At 59.3% G+C, this 16,563-nt stretch overlaps 14 non-coding genes across 14 annotated transcripts; all 14 read right to left on the bottom strand.

Moving 5' to 3' along the window:
* Positions 1–687: 687 nt before the first annotated feature.
* Positions 688–851, bottom strand: LOC142267675 (U1 spliceosomal RNA). The gene has a single exon (XR_012733513.1). It is a non-coding gene; the product is annotated as a U1 spliceosomal RNA (small nuclear RNA).
* Positions 852–1,767: 916 nt separating this feature from the next.
* Positions 1,768–1,931, bottom strand: LOC142267673 (U1 spliceosomal RNA). Its single transcript, XR_012733512.1, has one exon. It is a non-coding gene; the product is annotated as a U1 spliceosomal RNA (small nuclear RNA).
* Positions 1,932–2,841: 910 nt separating this feature from the next.
* On the bottom strand, positions 2,842–3,005 carry LOC142267672 (U1 spliceosomal RNA). The gene has a single exon (XR_012733511.1). It is a non-coding gene; the product is annotated as a U1 spliceosomal RNA (small nuclear RNA).
* Positions 3,006–3,910: 905 nt separating this feature from the next.
* LOC142267671 (U1 spliceosomal RNA) lies at positions 3,911–4,074 on the bottom strand. The gene has a single exon (XR_012733510.1). It is a non-coding gene; the product is annotated as a U1 spliceosomal RNA (small nuclear RNA).
* A 905-nt stretch (positions 4,075–4,979) lies between these two features.
* LOC142267670 (U1 spliceosomal RNA) lies at positions 4,980–5,143 on the bottom strand. Its single transcript, XR_012733509.1, has one exon. It is a non-coding gene; the product is annotated as a U1 spliceosomal RNA (small nuclear RNA).
* A 905-nt stretch (positions 5,144–6,048) lies between these two features.
* Positions 6,049–6,212, bottom strand: LOC142267669 (U1 spliceosomal RNA). The gene has a single exon (XR_012733508.1). It is a non-coding gene; the product is annotated as a U1 spliceosomal RNA (small nuclear RNA).
* A 915-nt stretch (positions 6,213–7,127) lies between these two features.
* Positions 7,128–7,291, bottom strand: LOC142267668 (U1 spliceosomal RNA). Its single transcript, XR_012733507.1, has one exon. It is a non-coding gene; the product is annotated as a U1 spliceosomal RNA (small nuclear RNA).
* A 921-nt stretch (positions 7,292–8,212) lies between these two features.
* LOC142267667 (U1 spliceosomal RNA) lies at positions 8,213–8,376 on the bottom strand. Its single transcript, XR_012733506.1, has one exon. It is a non-coding gene; the product is annotated as a U1 spliceosomal RNA (small nuclear RNA).
* Positions 8,377–9,286: 910 nt separating this feature from the next.
* On the bottom strand, positions 9,287–9,450 carry LOC142267666 (U1 spliceosomal RNA). The gene has a single exon (XR_012733505.1). It is a non-coding gene; the product is annotated as a U1 spliceosomal RNA (small nuclear RNA).
* Positions 9,451–10,370: 920 nt separating this feature from the next.
* Positions 10,371–10,534, bottom strand: LOC142267703 (U1 spliceosomal RNA). Its single transcript, XR_012733539.1, has one exon. It is a non-coding gene; the product is annotated as a U1 spliceosomal RNA (small nuclear RNA).
* A 920-nt stretch (positions 10,535–11,454) lies between these two features.
* LOC142267665 (U1 spliceosomal RNA) lies at positions 11,455–11,618 on the bottom strand. The gene has a single exon (XR_012733504.1). It is a non-coding gene; the product is annotated as a U1 spliceosomal RNA (small nuclear RNA).
* Positions 11,619–12,523: 905 nt separating this feature from the next.
* LOC142267662 (U1 spliceosomal RNA) lies at positions 12,524–12,687 on the bottom strand. The gene has a single exon (XR_012733502.1). It is a non-coding gene; the product is annotated as a U1 spliceosomal RNA (small nuclear RNA).
* Positions 12,688–13,602: 915 nt separating this feature from the next.
* On the bottom strand, positions 13,603–13,766 carry LOC142267661 (U1 spliceosomal RNA). Its single transcript, XR_012733501.1, has one exon. It is a non-coding gene; the product is annotated as a U1 spliceosomal RNA (small nuclear RNA).
* A 910-nt stretch (positions 13,767–14,676) lies between these two features.
* Positions 14,677–14,840, bottom strand: LOC142267723 (U1 spliceosomal RNA). The gene has a single exon (XR_012733557.1). It is a non-coding gene; the product is annotated as a U1 spliceosomal RNA (small nuclear RNA).
* Positions 14,841–16,563: the final 1,723 nt, after the last annotated feature.

The raw sequence follows: 16,563 nt of genomic DNA, 5'->3' as shown, positions 1-16,563 counted from the left end.
CATTTGCATAGCGGGGCGGCGGCTTCGGAGCCCAACGTGCGTTCGACGCCTGTAAACAGGCAGAAGGCTGCAGCTCCGGCTGCTCGCTCAGGGCGGCAGGAAGAGGCCCGGCGTCGGAGGCTCAACGTCGGCAGCCCCACCAGGCGGCCGCAAAAAAGGGCCCGGCCGTGCACTTCCTGCTGCTGCAGCCGCAAGTGCCATCTTTGGAGCGTGCCCGCTGGCGCTCGCTACAAAGCTCCCCTCCCGGCTGAACCAAAGGCCAATTCCTGTCACTACACCAGCGGAGGCATCCACAGCCAGCGGGCCCAGGGGGAACTCGGCCGGTGTGTCCAAAGCAGCCAAGCAAAGATATCAGGACGCCAAATCAAGAGTTAAGGGTTTAAACGGAGAGAGGAAAACGAAAAAACAAAGACCAAGGAAGGAACCCCCCCCCTCCCCTCCCCTCCCCTCCCCTCCCCTCCTCTCTTTTAAAAAAGGCTCACAACAAATCCCAGATACCAAAAGCCAGCAGCAAAGCGAGCGGCTTCCCTTTGGCAGCTTCTAGATGGGGCCACAAGGGGGCACCAACAGGCTGTGCTTGCTTGAGAGTCCCTCGCAGCAGGCAGCAAAAGGAGACTCGCACACCTGTTGGCTCGTGGAGCCCCCCAAGCAGCAGCGTGTATCTGTCTATCTTTGACCAGAGCAAATCAGGGGAAAGCGCGAACGCAGTCCCCCACTACCACAAATTATGCAGTCGAGTTTCCCGCATTTGGGGAAATCGCAGGGGTCAGCACACCCGGAGTGCAATGGATGAGCCTCACCCTGGGAGAACCACCTTAGTGATCATGGTATCTCCCCTGCCAGGTAAGTATGAGTTGGGAGCGCGCCGGCTCGACGGGCGCCCCTCCGGCGCAGGCCCGCTACATCGCGGAGTCTCGGGCGGTGGGGTGAGGCGGGATCCGGGGCCAAAGCCAGGCGTTCCTTCGAGAGGGTGCCACCGAGGCCAGCAGCCTGGGAGCCGGCTACACCCCTTCCATCCCCCCCATGGCAGGCCAAGCTCAAGGCGAAGGCCGTCGTCCAAGATGCACAGCAAGCCAGAGTCATTTGCATAGCGGGGCGGCGGCTTCGGAGCCCAACGTGCGTTCGACGCCTGTAAACAGGCAGAAGGCTGCAGCTCCGGCTGCTCGCTCAGGGCGGCAGGAAGAGGCCCGGCGTCGGAGGCTCAACGTCGGCAGCCCCACCAGGCGGCCGCAAAAAAGGGCCCGGCCGTGCACTTCCTGCTGCTGCAGCCGCAAGTGCCATCTTTGGAGCGTGCCCGCTGGCGCTCGCTACAAAGCTCCCCTCCCGGCTGAACCAAAGGCCAATTCCTGTCACTACACCAGCGGAGGCATCCACAGCCAGCGGGCCCAGGGGGAACTCGGCCGGTGTGTCCAAAGCAGCCAAGCAAAGATATCAGGACGCCAAATCAAGAGTTAAGGGTTTAAACGGAGAGAGGAAAACGAAAAAACAAAGACCAAGGAAGGAACCCCCCCCCTCCCCTCCCCTCCCCTCCCCTCCCCTCCTCTCTTTTAAAAAAGGCTCACAACAAATCCCAGATACCAAAAGCCAGCAGCAAAGCGAGCGGCTTCCCTTTGGCAGCTTCTAGATGGGGCCACAAGGGGGCACCAACAGGCTGTGCTTGCTTGAGAGTCCCTCGCAGCAGGCAGCAAAAGGAGACTCGCACACCTGTTGGCTCGTGGAGCCCCCCAAGCAGCAGCGTGTATCTGTCTATCTTTGACCAGAGCAAATCAGGGGAAAGCGCGAACGCAGTCCCCCACTACCACAAATTATGCAGTCGAGTTTCCCGCATTTGGGGAAATCGCAGGGGTCAGCACACCCGGAGTGCAATGGATGAGCCTCACCCTGGGAGAACCACCTTAGTGATCATGGTATCTCCCCTGCCAGGTAAGTATGAGTTGGGAGCGCGCCGGCTCGACGGGCGCCCCTCCGGCGCAGGCCCGCTACATCGCGGAGTCTCGGGCGGTGGGGTGAGGCGGGATCCGGGGCCAAAGCCAGGCGTTCCTTCGAGAGGGTGCCACCGAGGCCAGCAGCCTGGGAGCCGGCTACACCCCTTCCATCCCCCCCATGGCAGGCCAAGCTCAAGGCGAAGGCCGTCGTCCAAGATGCACAGCAAGCCAGAGTCATTTGCATAGCGGGGCGGCGGCTTCGGAGCCCAACGTGCGTTCGACGCCTGTAAACAGGCAGAAGGCTGCAGCTCCGGCTGCTCGCTCAGGGCGGCAGGAAGAGGCCCGGCGTCGGAGGCTCAACGTCGGCAGCCCCACCAGGCGGCCGCAAAAAAGGGCCCGGCCGTGCACTTCCTGCTGCTGCAGCCGCAAGTGCCATCTTTGGAGCGTGCCCGCTGGCGCTCGCTACAAAGCTCCCCTCCCGGCTGAACCAAAGGCCAATTCCTGTCACTACACCAGCGGAGGCATCCACAGCCAGCGGGCCCAGGGGGAACTCGGCCGGTGTGTCCAAAGCAGCCAAGCAAAGATATCAGGACGCCAAATCAAGAGTTAAGGGTTTAAACGGAGAGAGGAAAACGAAAAAACAAAGACCAAGGAAGGAACCCCCCCCTCCCCTCCCCTCCCCTCCCCTCCTCTCTTTTAAAAAAGGCTCACAACAAATCCCAGATACCAAAAGCCAGCAGCAAAGCGAGCGGCTTCCCTTTGGCAGCTTCTAGATGGGGCCACAAGGGGGCACCAACAGGCTGTGCTTGCTTGAGAGTCCCTCGCAGCAGGCAGCAAAAGGAGACTCGCACACCTGTTGGCTCGTGGAGCCCCCCAAGCAGCAGCGTGTATCTGTCTATCTTTGACCAGAGCAAATCAGGGGAAAGCGCGAACGCAGTCCCCCACTACCACAAATTATGCAGTCGAGTTTCCCGCATTTGGGGAAATCGCAGGGGTCAGCACACCCGGAGTGCAATGGATGAGCCTCACCCTGGGAGAACCACCTTAGTGATCATGGTATCTCCCCTGCCAGGTAAGTATGAGTTGGGAGCGCGCCGGCTCGACGGGCGCCCCTCCGGCGCAGGCCCGCTACATCGCGGAGTCTCGGGCGGTGGGGTGAGGCGGGATCCGGGGCCAAAGCCAGGCGTTCCTTCGAGAGGGTGCCACCGAGGCCAGCAGCCTGGGAGCCGGCTACACCCCTTCCATCCCCCCCATGGCAGGCCAAGCTCAAGGCGAAGGCCGTCGTCCAAGATGCACAGCAAGCCAGAGTCATTTGCATAGCGGGGCGGCGGCTTCGGAGCCCAACGTGCGTTCGACGCCTGTAAACAGGCAGAAGGCTGCAGCTCCGGCTGCTCGCTCAGGGCGGCAGGAAGAGGCCCGGCGTCGGAGGCTCAACGTCGGCAGCCCCACCAGGCGGCCGCAAAAAAGGGCCCGGCCGTGCACTTCCTGCTGCTGCAGCCGCAAGTGCCATCTTTGGAGCGTGCCCGCTGGCGCTCGCTACAAAGCTCCCCTCCCGGCTGAACCAAAGGCCAATTCCTGTCACTACACCAGCGGAGGCATCCACAGCCAGCGGGCCCAGGGGGAACTCGGCCGGTGTGTCCAAAGCAGCCAAGCAAAGATATCAGGACGCCAAATCAAGAGTTAAGGGTTTAAACGGAGAGAGGAAAACGAAAAAACAAAGACCAAGGAAGGAACCCCCCCCTCCCCTCCCCTCCCCTCCTCTCTTTTAAAAAAGGCTCACAACAAATCCCAGATACCAAAAGCCAGCAGCAAAGCGAGCGGCTTCCCTTTGGCAGCTTCTAGATGGGGCCACAAGGGGGCACCAACAGGCTGTGCTTGCTTGAGAGTCCCTCGCAGCAGGCAGCAAAAGGAGACTCGCACACCTGTTGGCTCGTGGAGCCCCCCAAGCAGCAGCGTGTATCTGTCTATCTTTGACCAGAGCAAATCAGGGGAAAGCGCGAACGCAGTCCCCCACTACCACAAATTATGCAGTCGAGTTTCCCGCATTTGGGGAAATCGCAGGGGTCAGCACACCCGGAGTGCAATGGATGAGCCTCACCCTGGGAGAACCACCTTAGTGATCATGGTATCTCCCCTGCCAGGTAAGTATGAGTTGGGAGCGCGCCGGCTCGACGGGCGCCCCTCCGGCGCAGGCCCGCTACATCGCGGAGTCTCGGGCGGTGGGGTGAGGCGGGATCCGGGGCCAAAGCCAGGCGTTCCTTCGAGAGGGTGCCACCGAGGCCAGCAGCCTGGGAGCCGGCTACACCCCTTCCATCCCCCCCATGGCAGGCCAAGCTCAAGGCGAAGGCCGTCGTCCAAGATGCACAGCAAGCCAGAGTCATTTGCATAGCGGGGCGGCGGCTTCGGAGCCCAACGTGCGTTCGACGCCTGTAAACAGGCAGAAGGCTGCAGCTCCGGCTGCTCGCTCAGGGCGGCAGGAAGAGGCCCGGCGTCGGAGGCTCAACGTCGGCAGCCCCACCAGGCGGCCGCAAAAAAGGGCCCGGCCGTGCACTTCCTGCTGCTGCAGCCGCAAGTGCCATCTTTGGAGCGTGCCCGCTGGCGCTCGCTACAAAGCTCCCCTCCCGGCTGAACCAAAGGCCAATTCCTGTCACTACACCAGCGGAGGCATCCACAGCCAGCGGGCCCAGGGGGAACTCGGCCGGTGTGTCCAAAGCAGCCAAGCAAAGATATCAGGACGCCAAATCAAGAGTTAAGGGTTTAAACGGAGAGAGGAAAACGAAAAAACAAAGACCAAGGAAGGAACCCCCCCCTCCCCTCCCCTCCCCTCCTCTCTTTTAAAAAAGGCTCACAACAAATCCCAGATACCAAAAGCCAGCAGCAAAGCGAGCGGCTTCCCTTTGGCAGCTTCTAGATGGGGCCACAAGGGGGCACCAACAGGCTGTGCTTGCTTGAGAGTCCCTCGCAGCAGGCAGCAAAAGGAGACTCGCACACCTGTTGGCTCGTGGAGCCCCCCAAGCAGCAGCGTGTATCTGTCTATCTTTGACCAGAGCAAATCAGGGGAAAGCGCGAACGCAGTCCCCCACTACCACAAATTATGCAGTCGAGTTTCCCGCATTTGGGGAAATCGCAGGGGTCAGCACACCCGGAGTGCAATGGATGAGCCTCACCCTGGGAGAACCACCTTAGTGATCATGGTATCTCCCCTGCCAGGTAAGTATGAGTTGGGAGCGCGCCGGCTCGACGGGCGCCCCTCCGGCGCAGGCCCGCTACATCGCGGAGTCTCGGGCGGTGGGGTGAGGCGGGATCCGGGGCCAAAGCCAGGCGTTCCTTCGAGAGGGTGCCACCGAGGCCAGCAGCCTGGGAGCCGGCTACACCCCTTCCATCCCCCCCATGGCAGGCCAAGCTCAAGGCGAAGGCCGTCGTCCAAGATGCACAGCAAGCCAGAGTCATTTGCATAGCGGGGCGGCGGCTTCGGAGCCCAACGTGCGTTCGACGCCTGTAAACAGGCAGAAGGCTGCAGCTCCGGCTGCTCGCTCAGGGCGGCAGGAAGAGGCCCGGCGTCGGAGGCTCAACGTCGGCAGCCCCACCAGGCGGCCGCAAAAAAGGGCCCGGCCGTGCACTTCCTGCTGCTGCAGCCGCAAGTGCCATCTTTGGAGCGTGCCCGCTGGCGCTCGCTACAAAGCTCCCCTCCCGGCTGAACCAAAGGCCAATTCCTGTCACTACACCAGCGGAGGCATCCACAGCCAGCGGGCCCAGGGGGAACTCGGCCGGTGTGTCCAAAGCAGCCAAGCAAAGATATCAGGACGCCAAATCAAGAGTTAAGGGTTTAAACGGAGAGAGGAAAACGAAAAAACAAAGACCAAGGAAGGAACCCCCCCCTCCCCTCCCCTCCCCTCCTCTCTTTTAAAAAAGGCTCACAACAAATCCCAGATACCAAAAGCCAGCAGCAAAGCGAGCGGCTTCCCTTTGGCAGCTTCTAGATGGGGCCACAAGGGGGCACCAACAGGCTGTGCTTGCTTGAGAGTCCCTCGCAGCAGGCAGCAAAAGGAGACTCGCACACCTGTTGGCTCGTGGAGCCCCCCAAGCAGCAGCGTGTATCTGTCTATCTTTGACCAGAGCAAATCAGGGGAAAGCGCGAACGCAGTCCCCCACTACCACAAATTATGCAGTCGAGTTTCCCGCATTTGGGGAAATCGCAGGGGTCAGCACACCCGGAGTGCAATGGATGAGCCTCACCCTGGGAGAACCACCTTAGTGATCATGGTATCTCCCCTGCCAGGTAAGTATGAGTTGGGAGCGCGCCGGCTCGACGGGCGCCCCTCCGGCGCAGGCCCGCTACATCGCGGAGTCTCGGGCGGTGGGGTGAGGCGGGATCCGGGGCCAAAGCCAGGCGTTCCTTCGAGAGGGTGCCACCGAGGCCAGCAGCCTGGGAGCCGGCTACACCCCTTCCATCCCCCCCATGGCAGGCCAAGCTCAAGGCGAAGGCCGTCGTCCAAGATGCACAGCAAGCCAGAGTCATTTGCATAGCGGGGCGGCGGCTTCGGAGTCCAACGTGCGTTCGACGCCTGTAAACAGGCAGAAGGCTGCAGCTCCGGCTGCTCGCTCAGGGCGGCAGGAAGAGGCCCGGCGTCGGAGGCTCAACGTCGGCAGCCCCACCAGGCGGCCGCAAAAAAGGGCCCGGCCGTGCACTTCCTGCTGCTGCAGCCGCAAGTGCCATCTTTGGAGCGTGCCCGCTGGCGCTCGCTACAAAGCTCCCCTCCCGGCTGAACCAAAGGCCAATTCCTGTCACTACACCAGCGGAGGCATCCACAGCCAGCGGGCCCAGGGGGAACTCGGCCGGTGTGTCCAAAGCAGCCAAGCAAAGATATCAGGACGCCAAATCAAGAGTTAAGGGTTTAAACGGAGAGAGGAAAACGAAAAAACAAAGACCAAGGAAGGAACCCCCCCCTCCCCTCCCCTCCCCTCCCCTCCCCTCCTCTCTTTTAAAAAAGGCTCACAACAAATCCCAGATACCAAAAGCCAGCAGCAAAGCGAGCGGCTTCCCTTTGGCAGCTTCTAGATGGGGCCACAAGGGGGCACCAACAGGCTGTGCTTGCTTGAGAGTCCCTCGCAGCAGGCAGCAAAAGGAGACTCGCACACCTGTTGGCTCGTGGAGCCCCCCAAGCAGCAGCGTGTATCTGTCTATCTTTGACCAGAGCAAATCAGGGGAAAGCGCGAACGCAGTCCCCCACTACCACAAATTATGCAGTCGAGTTTCCCGCATTTGGGGAAATCGCAGGGGTCAGCACACCCGGAGTGCAATGGATGAGCCTCACCCTGGGAGAACCACCTTAGTGATCATGGTATCTCCCCTGCCAGGTAAGTATGAGTTGGGAGCGCGCCGGCTCGACGGGCGCCCCTCCGGCGCAGGCCCGCTACATCGCGGAGTCTCGGGCGGTGGGGTGAGGCGGGATCCGGGGCCAAAGCCAGGCGTTCCTTCGAGAGGGTGCCACCGAGGCCAGCAGCCTGGGAGCCGGCTACACCCCTTCCATCCCCCCCATGGCAGGCCAAGCTCAAGGCGAAGGCCGTCGTCCAAGATGCACAGCAAGCCAGAGTCATTTGCATAGCGGGGCGGCGGCTTCGGAGCCCAACGTGCGTTCGACGCCTGTAAACAGGCAGAAGGCTGCAGCTCCGGCTGCTCGCTCAGGGCGGCAGGAAGAGGCCCGGCGTCGGAGGCTCAACGTCGGCAGCCCCACCAGGCGGCCGCAAAAAAGGGCCCGGCCGTGCACTTCCTGCTGCTGCAGCCGCAAGTGCCATCTTTGGAGCGTGCCCGCTGGCGCTCGCTACAAAGCTCCCCTCCCGGCTGAACCAAAGGCCAATTCCTGTCACTACACCAGCGGAGGCATCCACAGCCAGCGGGCCCAGGGGGAACTCGGCCGGTGTGTCCAAAGCAGCCAAGCAAAGATATCAGGACGCCAAATCAAGAGTTAAGGGTTTAAACGGAGAGAGGAAAACGAAAAAACAAAGACCAAGGAAGGAACCCCCCCCCTCCCCTCCCCTCCTCTCCCCTCCTCTCCCCTCCTCTCTTTTAAAAAAGGCTCACAACAAATCCCAGATACCAAAAGCCAGCAGCAAAGCGAGCGGCTTCCCTTTGGCAGCTTCTAGATGGGGCCACAAGGGGGCACCAACAGGCTGTGCTTGCTTGAGAGTCCCTCGCAGCAGGCAGCAAAAGGAGACTCGCACACCTGTTGGCTCGTGGAGCCCCCCAAGCAGCAGCGTGTATCTGTCTATCTTTGACCAGAGCAAATCAGGGGAAAGCGCGAACGCAGTCCCCCACTACCACAAATTATGCAGTCGAGTTTCCCGCATTTGGGGAAATCGCAGGGGTCAGCACACCCGGAGTGCAATGGATGAGCCTCACCCTGGGAGAACCACCTTAGTGATCATGGTATCTCCCCTGCCAGGTAAGTATGAGTTGGGAGCGCGCCGGCTCGACGGGCGCCCCTCCGGCGCAGGCCCGCTACATCGCGGAGTCTCGGGCGGTGGGGTGAGGCGGGATCCGGGGCCAAAGCCAGGCGTTCCTTCGAGAGGGTGCCACCGAGGCCAGCAGCCTGGGAGCCGGCTACACCCCTTCCATCCCCCCCATGGCAGGCCAAGCTCAAGGCGAAGGCCGTCGTCCAAGATGCACAGCAAGCCAGAGTCATTTGCATAGCGGGGCGGCGGCTTCGGAGCCCAACGTGCGTTCGACGCCTGTAAACAGGCAGAAGGCTGCAGCTCCGGCTGCTCGCTCAGGGCGGCAGGAAGAGGCCCGGCGTCGGAGGCTCAACGTCGGCAGCCCCACCAGGCGGCCGCAAAAAAGGGCCCGGCCGTGCACTTCCTGCTGCTGCAGCCGCAAGTGCCATCTTTGGAGCGTGCCCGCTGGCGCTCGCTACAAAGCTCCCCTCCCGGCTGAACCAAAGGCCAATTCCTGTCACTACACCAGCGGAGGCATCCACAGCCAGCGGGCCCAGGGGGAACTCGGCCGGTGTGTCCAAAGCAGCCAAGCAAAGATATCAGGACGCCAAATCAAGAGTTAAGGGTTTAAACGGAGAGAGGAAAACGAAAAAACAAAGACCAAGGAAGGAACCCCCCCCTCCCCTCCCCTCCCCTCCCCTCCTCTCTTTTAAAAAAGGCTCACAACAAATCCCAGATACCAAAAGCCAGCAGCAAAGCGAGCGGCTTCCCTTTGGCAGCTTCTAGATGGGGCCACAAGGGGGCACCAACAGGCTGTGCTTGCTTGAGAGTCCCTCGCAGCAGGCAGCAAAAGGAGACTCGCACACCTGTTGGCTCGTGGAGCCCCCCAAGCAGCAGCGTGTATCTGTCTATCTTTGACCAGAGCAAATCAGGGGAAAGCGCGAACGCAGTCCCCCACTACCACAAATTATGCAGTCGAGTTTCCCGCATTTGGGGAAATCGCAGGGGTCAGCACACCCGGAGTGCAATGGATGAGCCTCACCCTGGGAGAACCACCTTAGTGATCATGGTATCTCCCCTGCCAGGTAAGTATGAGTTGGGAGCGCGCCGGCTCGACGGGCGCCCCTCCGGCGCAGGCCCGCTACATCGCGGAGTCTCGGGCGGTGGGGTGAGGCGGGATCCGGGGCCAAAGCCAGGCGTTCCTTCGAGAGGGTGCCACCGAGGCCAGCAGCCTGGGAGCCGGCTACACCCCTTCCATCCCCCCCATGGCAGGCCAAGCTCAAGGCGAAGGCCGTCGTCCAAGATGCACAGCAAGCCAGAGTCATTTGCATAGCGGGGCGGCGGCTTCGGAGCCCAACGTGCGTTCGACGCCTGTAAACAGGCAGAAGGCTGCAGCTCCGGCTGCTCGCTCAGGGCGGCAGGAAGAGGCCCGGCGTCGGAGGCTCAACGTCGGCAGCCCCACCAGGCGGCCGCAAAAAAGGGCCCGGCCGTGCACTTCCTGCTGCTGCAGCCGCAAGTGCCATCTTTGGAGCGTGCCCGCTGGCGCTCGCTACAAAGCTCCCCTCCCGGCTGAACCAAAGGCCAATTCCTGTCACTACACCAGCGGAGGCATCCACAGCCAGCGGGCCCAGGGGGAACTCGGCCGGTGTGTCCAAAGCAGCCAAGCAAAGATATCAGGACGCCAAATCAAGAGTTAAGGGTTTAAACGGAGAGAGGAAAACGAAAAAACAAAGACCAAGGAAGGAACCCCCCCCTCCCCTCCCCTCCCCTCCCCTCCCCTCCCCTCCTCTCTTTTAAAAAAGGCTCACAACAAATCCCAGATACCAAAAGCCAGCAGCAAAGCGAGCGGCTTCCCTTTGGCAGCTTCTAGATGGGGCCACAAGGGGGCACCAACAGGCTGTGCTTGCTTGAGAGTCCCTCGCAGCAGGCAGCAAAAGGAGACTCGCACACCTGTTGGCTCGTGGAGCCCCCCAAGCAGCAGCGTGTATCTGTCTATCTTTGACCAGAGCAAATCAGGGGAAAGCGCAAACGCAGTCCCCCACTACCACAAATTATGCAGTCGAGTTTCCCGCATTTGGGGAAATCGCAGGGGTCAGCACACCCGGAGTGCAATGGATGAGCCTCACCCTGGGAGAACCACCTTAGTGATCATGGTATCTCCCCTGCCAGGTAAGTATGAGTTGGGAGCGCGCCGGCTCGACGGGCGCCCCTCCGGCGCAGGCCCGCTACATCGCGGAGTCTCGGGCGGTGGGGTGAGGCGGGATCCGGGGCCAAAGCCAGGCGTTCCTTCGAGAGGGTGCCACCGAGGCCAGCAGCCTGGGAGCCGGCTACACCCCTTCCATCCCCCCCATGGCAGGCCAAGCTCAAGGCGAAGGCCGTCGTCCAAGATGCACAGCAAGCCAGAGTCATTTGCATAGCGGGGCGGCGGCTTCGGAGCCCAACGTGCGTTCGACGCCTGTAAACAGGCAGAAGGCTGCAGCTCCGGCTGCTCGCTCAGGGCGGCAGGAAGAGGCCCGGCGTCGGAGGCTCAACGTCGGCAGCCCCACCAGGCGGCCGCAAAAAAGGGCCCGGCCGTGCACTTCCTGCTGCTGCAGCCGCAAGTGCCATCTTTGGAGCGTGCCCGCTGGCGCTCGCTACAAAGCTCCCCTCCCGGCTGAACCAAAGGCCAATTCCTGTCACTACACCAGCGGAGGCATCCACAGCCAGCGGGCCCAGGGGGAACTCGGCCGGTGTGTCCAAAGCAGCCAAGCAAAGATATCAGGACGCCAAATCAAGAGTTAAGGGTTTAAACGGAGAGAGGAAAACGAAAAAACAAAGACCAAGGAAGGAACCCCCCCCTCCCCTCCCCTCCCCTCCCCTCCCCTCCCCTCCTCTCTTTTAAAAAAGGCTCACAACAAATCCCAGATACCAAAAGCCAGCAGCAAAGCGAGCGGCTTCCCTTTGGCAGCTTCTAGATGGGGCCACAAGGGGGCACCAACAGGCTGTGCTTGCTTGAGAGTCCCTCGCAGCAGGCAGCAAAAGGAGACTCGCACACCTGTTGGCTCGTGGAGCCCCCCAAGCAGCAGCGTGTATCTGTCTATCTTTGACCAGAGCAAATCAGGGGAAAGCGCGAACGCAGTCCCCCACTACCACAAATTATGCAGTCGAGTTTCCCGCATTTGGGGAAATCGCAGGGGTCAGCACACCCGGAGTGCAATGGATGAGCCTCACCCTGGGAGAACCACCTTAGTGATCATGGTATCTCCCCTGCCAGGTAAGTATGAGTTGGGAGCGCGCCGGCTCGACGGGCGCCCCTCCGGCGCAGGCCCGCTACATCGCGGAGTCTCGGGCGGTGGGGTGAGGCGGGATCCGGGGCCAAAGCCAGGCGTTCCTTCGAGAGGGTGCCACCGAGGCCAGCAGCCTGGGAGCCGGCTACACCCCTTCCATCCCCCCCATGGCAGGCCAAGCTCAAGGCGAAGGCCGTCGTCCAAGATGCACAGCAAGCCAGAGTCATTTGCATAGCGGGGCGGCGGCTTCGGAGCCCAACGTGCGTTCGACGCCTGTAAACAGGCAGAAGGCTGCAGCTCCGGCTGCTCGCTCAGGGCGGCAGGAAGAGGCCCGGCGTCGGAGGCTCAACGTCGGCAGCCCCACCAGGCGGCCGCAAAAAAGGGCCCGGCCGTGCACTTCCTGCTGCTGCAGCCGCAAGTGCCATCTTTGGAGCGTGCCCGCTGGCGCTCGCTACAAAGCTCCCCTCCCGGCTGAACCAAAGGCCAATTCCTGTCACTACACCAGCGGAGGCATCCACAGCCAGCGGGCCCAGGGGGAACTCGGCCGGTGTGTCCAAAGCAGCCAAGCAAAGATATCAGGACGCCAAATCAAGAGTTAAGGGTTTAAACGGAGAGAGGAAAACGAAAAAACAAAGACCAAGGAAGGAACCCCCCCCTCCCCTCCCCTCCCCTCCTCTCTTTTAAAAAAGGCTCACAACAAATCCCAGATACCAAAAGCCAGCAGCAAAGCGAGCGGCTTCCCTTTGGCAGCTTCTAGATGGGGCCACAAGGGGGCACCAACAGGCTGTGCTTGCTTGAGAGTCCCTCGCAGCAGGCAGCAAAAGGAGACTCGCACACCTGTTGGCTCGTGGAGCCCCCCAAGCAGCAGCGTGTATCTGTCTATCTTTGACCAGAGCAAATCAGGGGAAAGCGCGAACGCAGTCCCCCACTACCACAAATTATGCAGTCGAGTTTCCCGCATTTGGGGAAATCGCAGGGGTCAGCACACCCGGAGTGCAATGGATGAGCCTCACCCTGGGAGAACCACCTTAGTGATCATGGTATCTCCCCTGCCAGGTAAGTATGAGTTGGGAGCGCGCCGGCTCGACGGGCGCCCCTCCGGCGCAGGCCCGCTACATCGCGGAGTCTCGGGCGGTGGGGTGAGGCGGGATCCGGGGCCAAAGCCAGGCGTTCCTTCGAGAGGGTGCCACCGAGGCCAGCAGCCTGGGAGCCGGCTACACCCCTTCCATCCCCCCCATGGCAGGCCAAGCTCAAGGCGAAGGCCGTCGTCCAAGATGCACAGCAAGCCAGAGTCATTTGCATAGCGGGGCGGCGGCTTCGGAGCCCAACGTGCGTTCGACGCCTGTAAACAGGCAGAAGGCTGCAGCTCCGGCTGCTCGCTCAGGGCGGCAGGAAGAGGCCCGGCGTCGGAGGCTCAACGTCGGCAGCCCCACCAGGCGGCCGCAAAAAAGGGCCCGGCCGTGCACTTCCTGCTGCTGCAGCCGCAAGTGCCATCTTTGGAGCGTGCCCGCTGGCGCTCGCTACAAAGCTCCCCTCCCGGCTGAACCAAAGGCCAATTCCTGTCACTACACCAGCGGAGGCATCCACAGCCAGCGGGCCCAGGGGGAACTCGGCCGGTGTGTCCAAAGCAGCCAAGCAAAGATATCAGGACGCCAAATCAAGAGTTAAGGGTTTAAACGGAGAGAGGAAAACGAAAAAACAAAGACCAAGGAAGGAACCCCCCCCTCCCCTCCCCTCCCCTCCCCTCCCCTCCTCTCTTTTAAAAAAGGCTCACAACAAATCCCAGATACCAAAAGCCAGCAGCAAAGCGAGCGGCTTCCCTTTGGCAGCTTCTAGATGGGGCCACAAGGGGGCACCAACAGGCTGTGCTTGCTTGAGAGTCCCTCGCAGCAGGCAGCAAAAGGAGACTCGCACACCTGTTGGCTCGTGGAGCCCCCCAAGCAGCAGCGTGTATCTGTCTATCTTTGACCAGAGCAAATCAGGGGAAAGCGCGAACGCAGTCCCCCACTACCACAAATTATGCAGTCGAGTTTCCCGCATTTGGGGAAATCGCAGGGGTCAGCACACCCGGAGTGCAATGGATGAGCCTCACCCTGGGAGAACCACCTTAGTGATCATGGTATCTCCCCTGCCAGGTAAGTATGAGTTGGGAGCGCGCCGGCTCGACGGGCGCCCCTCCGGCGCAGGCCCGCTACATCGCGGAGTCTCGGGCGGTGGGGTGAGGCGGGATCCGGGGCCAAAGCCAGGCGTTCCTTCGAGAGGGTGCCACCGAGGCCAGCAGCCTGGGAGCCGGCTACACCCCTTCCATCCCCCCCATGGCAGGCCAAGCTCAAGGCGAAGGCCGTCGTCCAAGATGCACAGCAAGCCAGAGTCATTTGCATAGCGGGGCGGCGGCTTCGGAGCCCAACGTGCGTTCGACGCCTGTAAACAGGCAGAAGGCTGCAGCTCCGGCTGCTCGCTCAGGGCGGCAGGAAGAGGCCCGGCGTCGGAGGCTCAACGTCGGCAGCCCCACCAGGCGGCCGCAAAAAAGGGCCCGGCCGTGCACTTCCTGCTGCTGCAGCCGCAAGTGCCATCTTTGGAGCGTGCCCGCTGGCGCTCGCTACAAAGCTCCCCTCCCGGCTGAACCAAAGGCCAATTCCTGTCACTACACCAGCGGAGGCATCCACAGCCAGCGGGCCCAGGGGGAACTCGGCCGGTGTGTCCAAAGCAGCCAAGCAAAGATATCAGGACGCCAAATCAAGAGTTAAGGGTTTAAACGGAGAGAGGAAAACGAAAAAACAAAGACCAAGGAAGGAACCCCCCCCTCCCCTCCCCTCCCCTCCCCTCCTCTCTTTTAAAAAAGGCTCACAACAAATCCCAGATACCAAAAGCCAGCAGCAAAGCGAGCGGCTTCCCTTTGGCAGCTTCTAGATGGGGCCACAAGGGGGCACCAACAGGCTGTGCTTGCTTGAGAGTCCCTCGCAGCAGGCAGCAAAAGGAGACTCGCACACCTGTTGGCTCGTGGAGCCCCCCAAGCAGCAGCGTGTATCTGTCTATCTTTGACCAGAGCAAATCAGGGGAAAGCGCGAACGCAGTCCCCCACTACCACAAATTATGCAGTCGAGTTTCCCGCATTTGGGGAAATCGCAGGGGTCAGCACACCCGGAGTGCAATGGATGAGCCTCACCCTGGGAGAACTTTTTTTTTTTTTTTTTTTTAATCCTCAGATGGGAAGTTTTTGTATTAAAAACGACAAGAACTTTAACCCAACAGCAGATCAATCCAAGCTGTCACCATCATCATCGGAAAACTTGCTATATACAACTAAATAATGCGTGAGAAAAAAATTCAAGACACATCAACAAAGTCAATCCACTTCTTAGTCTTCCAAACTCCCTCCGCATCCATCTCTCCTTTTCTCCTGGTATCTCGTAAAAAACAAGTATGCATCTTCCCTAACACCATGCGCATACTATCGCCAGCAGTTATGTCAGTCCTCTTAAACACATACACATTCCTCACATCCCACAACACTTCTTTCACACAAGCAAGCATTAACCACAACAATCTCTCCTTCTCTCCATCACACATACCCAAACCAAACATAAACAACTCAAAAGTCAACAAATTCACCCCAGTCAGCTCCTTACATAAAGGTCCTATTCTCCTTATCACTTCCCTTGCATACACACAATTCCAAAAAACATGCAACACACTCTCCCTCCCACCACATTCAGACCTTGGACAGCTCTCACTCCTCACCAGCCCTCGGTTTCTCTGAAATTCTCTAACGGGTAAAACCCCTTGCAAAGATTGCCACACTATTTCACTCTGCCTATTAGACATACCGTCCATCCTCACTTTCTTCCATACATTCTCCACATCACACCCCCTCACAAAAGTTATCCCACATTCCAATTGTCTACATTCAATCATTCTATACACCAAACGCTTATTCCCAAGCATACGTATATCCACATCACACAATTCAAATTTTACCATAAATTTATACACCCACACATACCACACAGGAACCTCAAAAGAAACAGGCTTCCGCAAATCTCTCTCACACCACTTCAATCTAAACATATAAACACCAAACAAATATCTATACATACAGGAAAACTTACCCTCTTTAATAAACACCTTCAACAGGAACACCAACAAATTTACGCCAAAAAACACTTCCAAATTTGGAAACCCCAAACCACCTTTAACCAAACTCTTAGTCACAGTCTCTCTTCTCGCCCTTTCCATCTTGGAAGACCAAAAAAACACAAACAAAATTCTATTTAAACTTCTCAAGTACAAACAATTTGGTGGAAAAACCAAAGCAATAAACAAATAAATAGGCAAGATCACAGCCTTAATTACCAAAATCTTTCCAAAAAAGGAGAGATTACGCAATTTCCAAAAATGTAACTTCTTTTCTACTCTACACTTTACATCCTCCCAACTTTCCATTCCATCCAATCTATCAGAAAACTTCACCCCCAACACCTTAATGGCACCACTCACTACATTGACTCCTAAATGCTCACACACAGAGTCACCTCCAAACACCTTACATTCACTCTTATCCCAATTCACCCTAAAAGCCGACGCACCACAAAAAATACTGGTCCAAAATTTTACTCTCCTCACCGAACACTCCGAATCACACAACACACAGACATCATCCATATAAGCACTCACCTTCCACTCCCTACCCCCACCTCCAGGTACCTGCACACCTCTAATCATTTTATCCTTTCTCAATAAACATACCAAAGGCTCAATCGCACAAATAAACACAACCGGCGACAAGGGACACCCCTGCCGCACCCCCGACCTCACATTCACTCTCCTACCCAAAATTCCATTCAAAAGCACACAACTATAAATATCCACATACAAACTTTTCACTCTCATCACAAAATCCACAGGGAATCCCATCCTCAGCAGCACTTTAAACAGAAAGC

The sequence above is a fragment of the Anomaloglossus baeobatrachus genome, unplaced genomic scaffold (assembly GCF_048569485.1).
Source record: "Anomaloglossus baeobatrachus isolate aAnoBae1 unplaced genomic scaffold, aAnoBae1.hap1 Scaffold_2964, whole genome shotgun sequence".
In the NCBI taxonomy this organism is placed as follows: domain Eukaryota; kingdom Metazoa; phylum Chordata; class Amphibia; order Anura; family Aromobatidae; genus Anomaloglossus; species Anomaloglossus baeobatrachus.
This window is presented reverse-complemented; position numbering and strand designations above follow the sequence as displayed.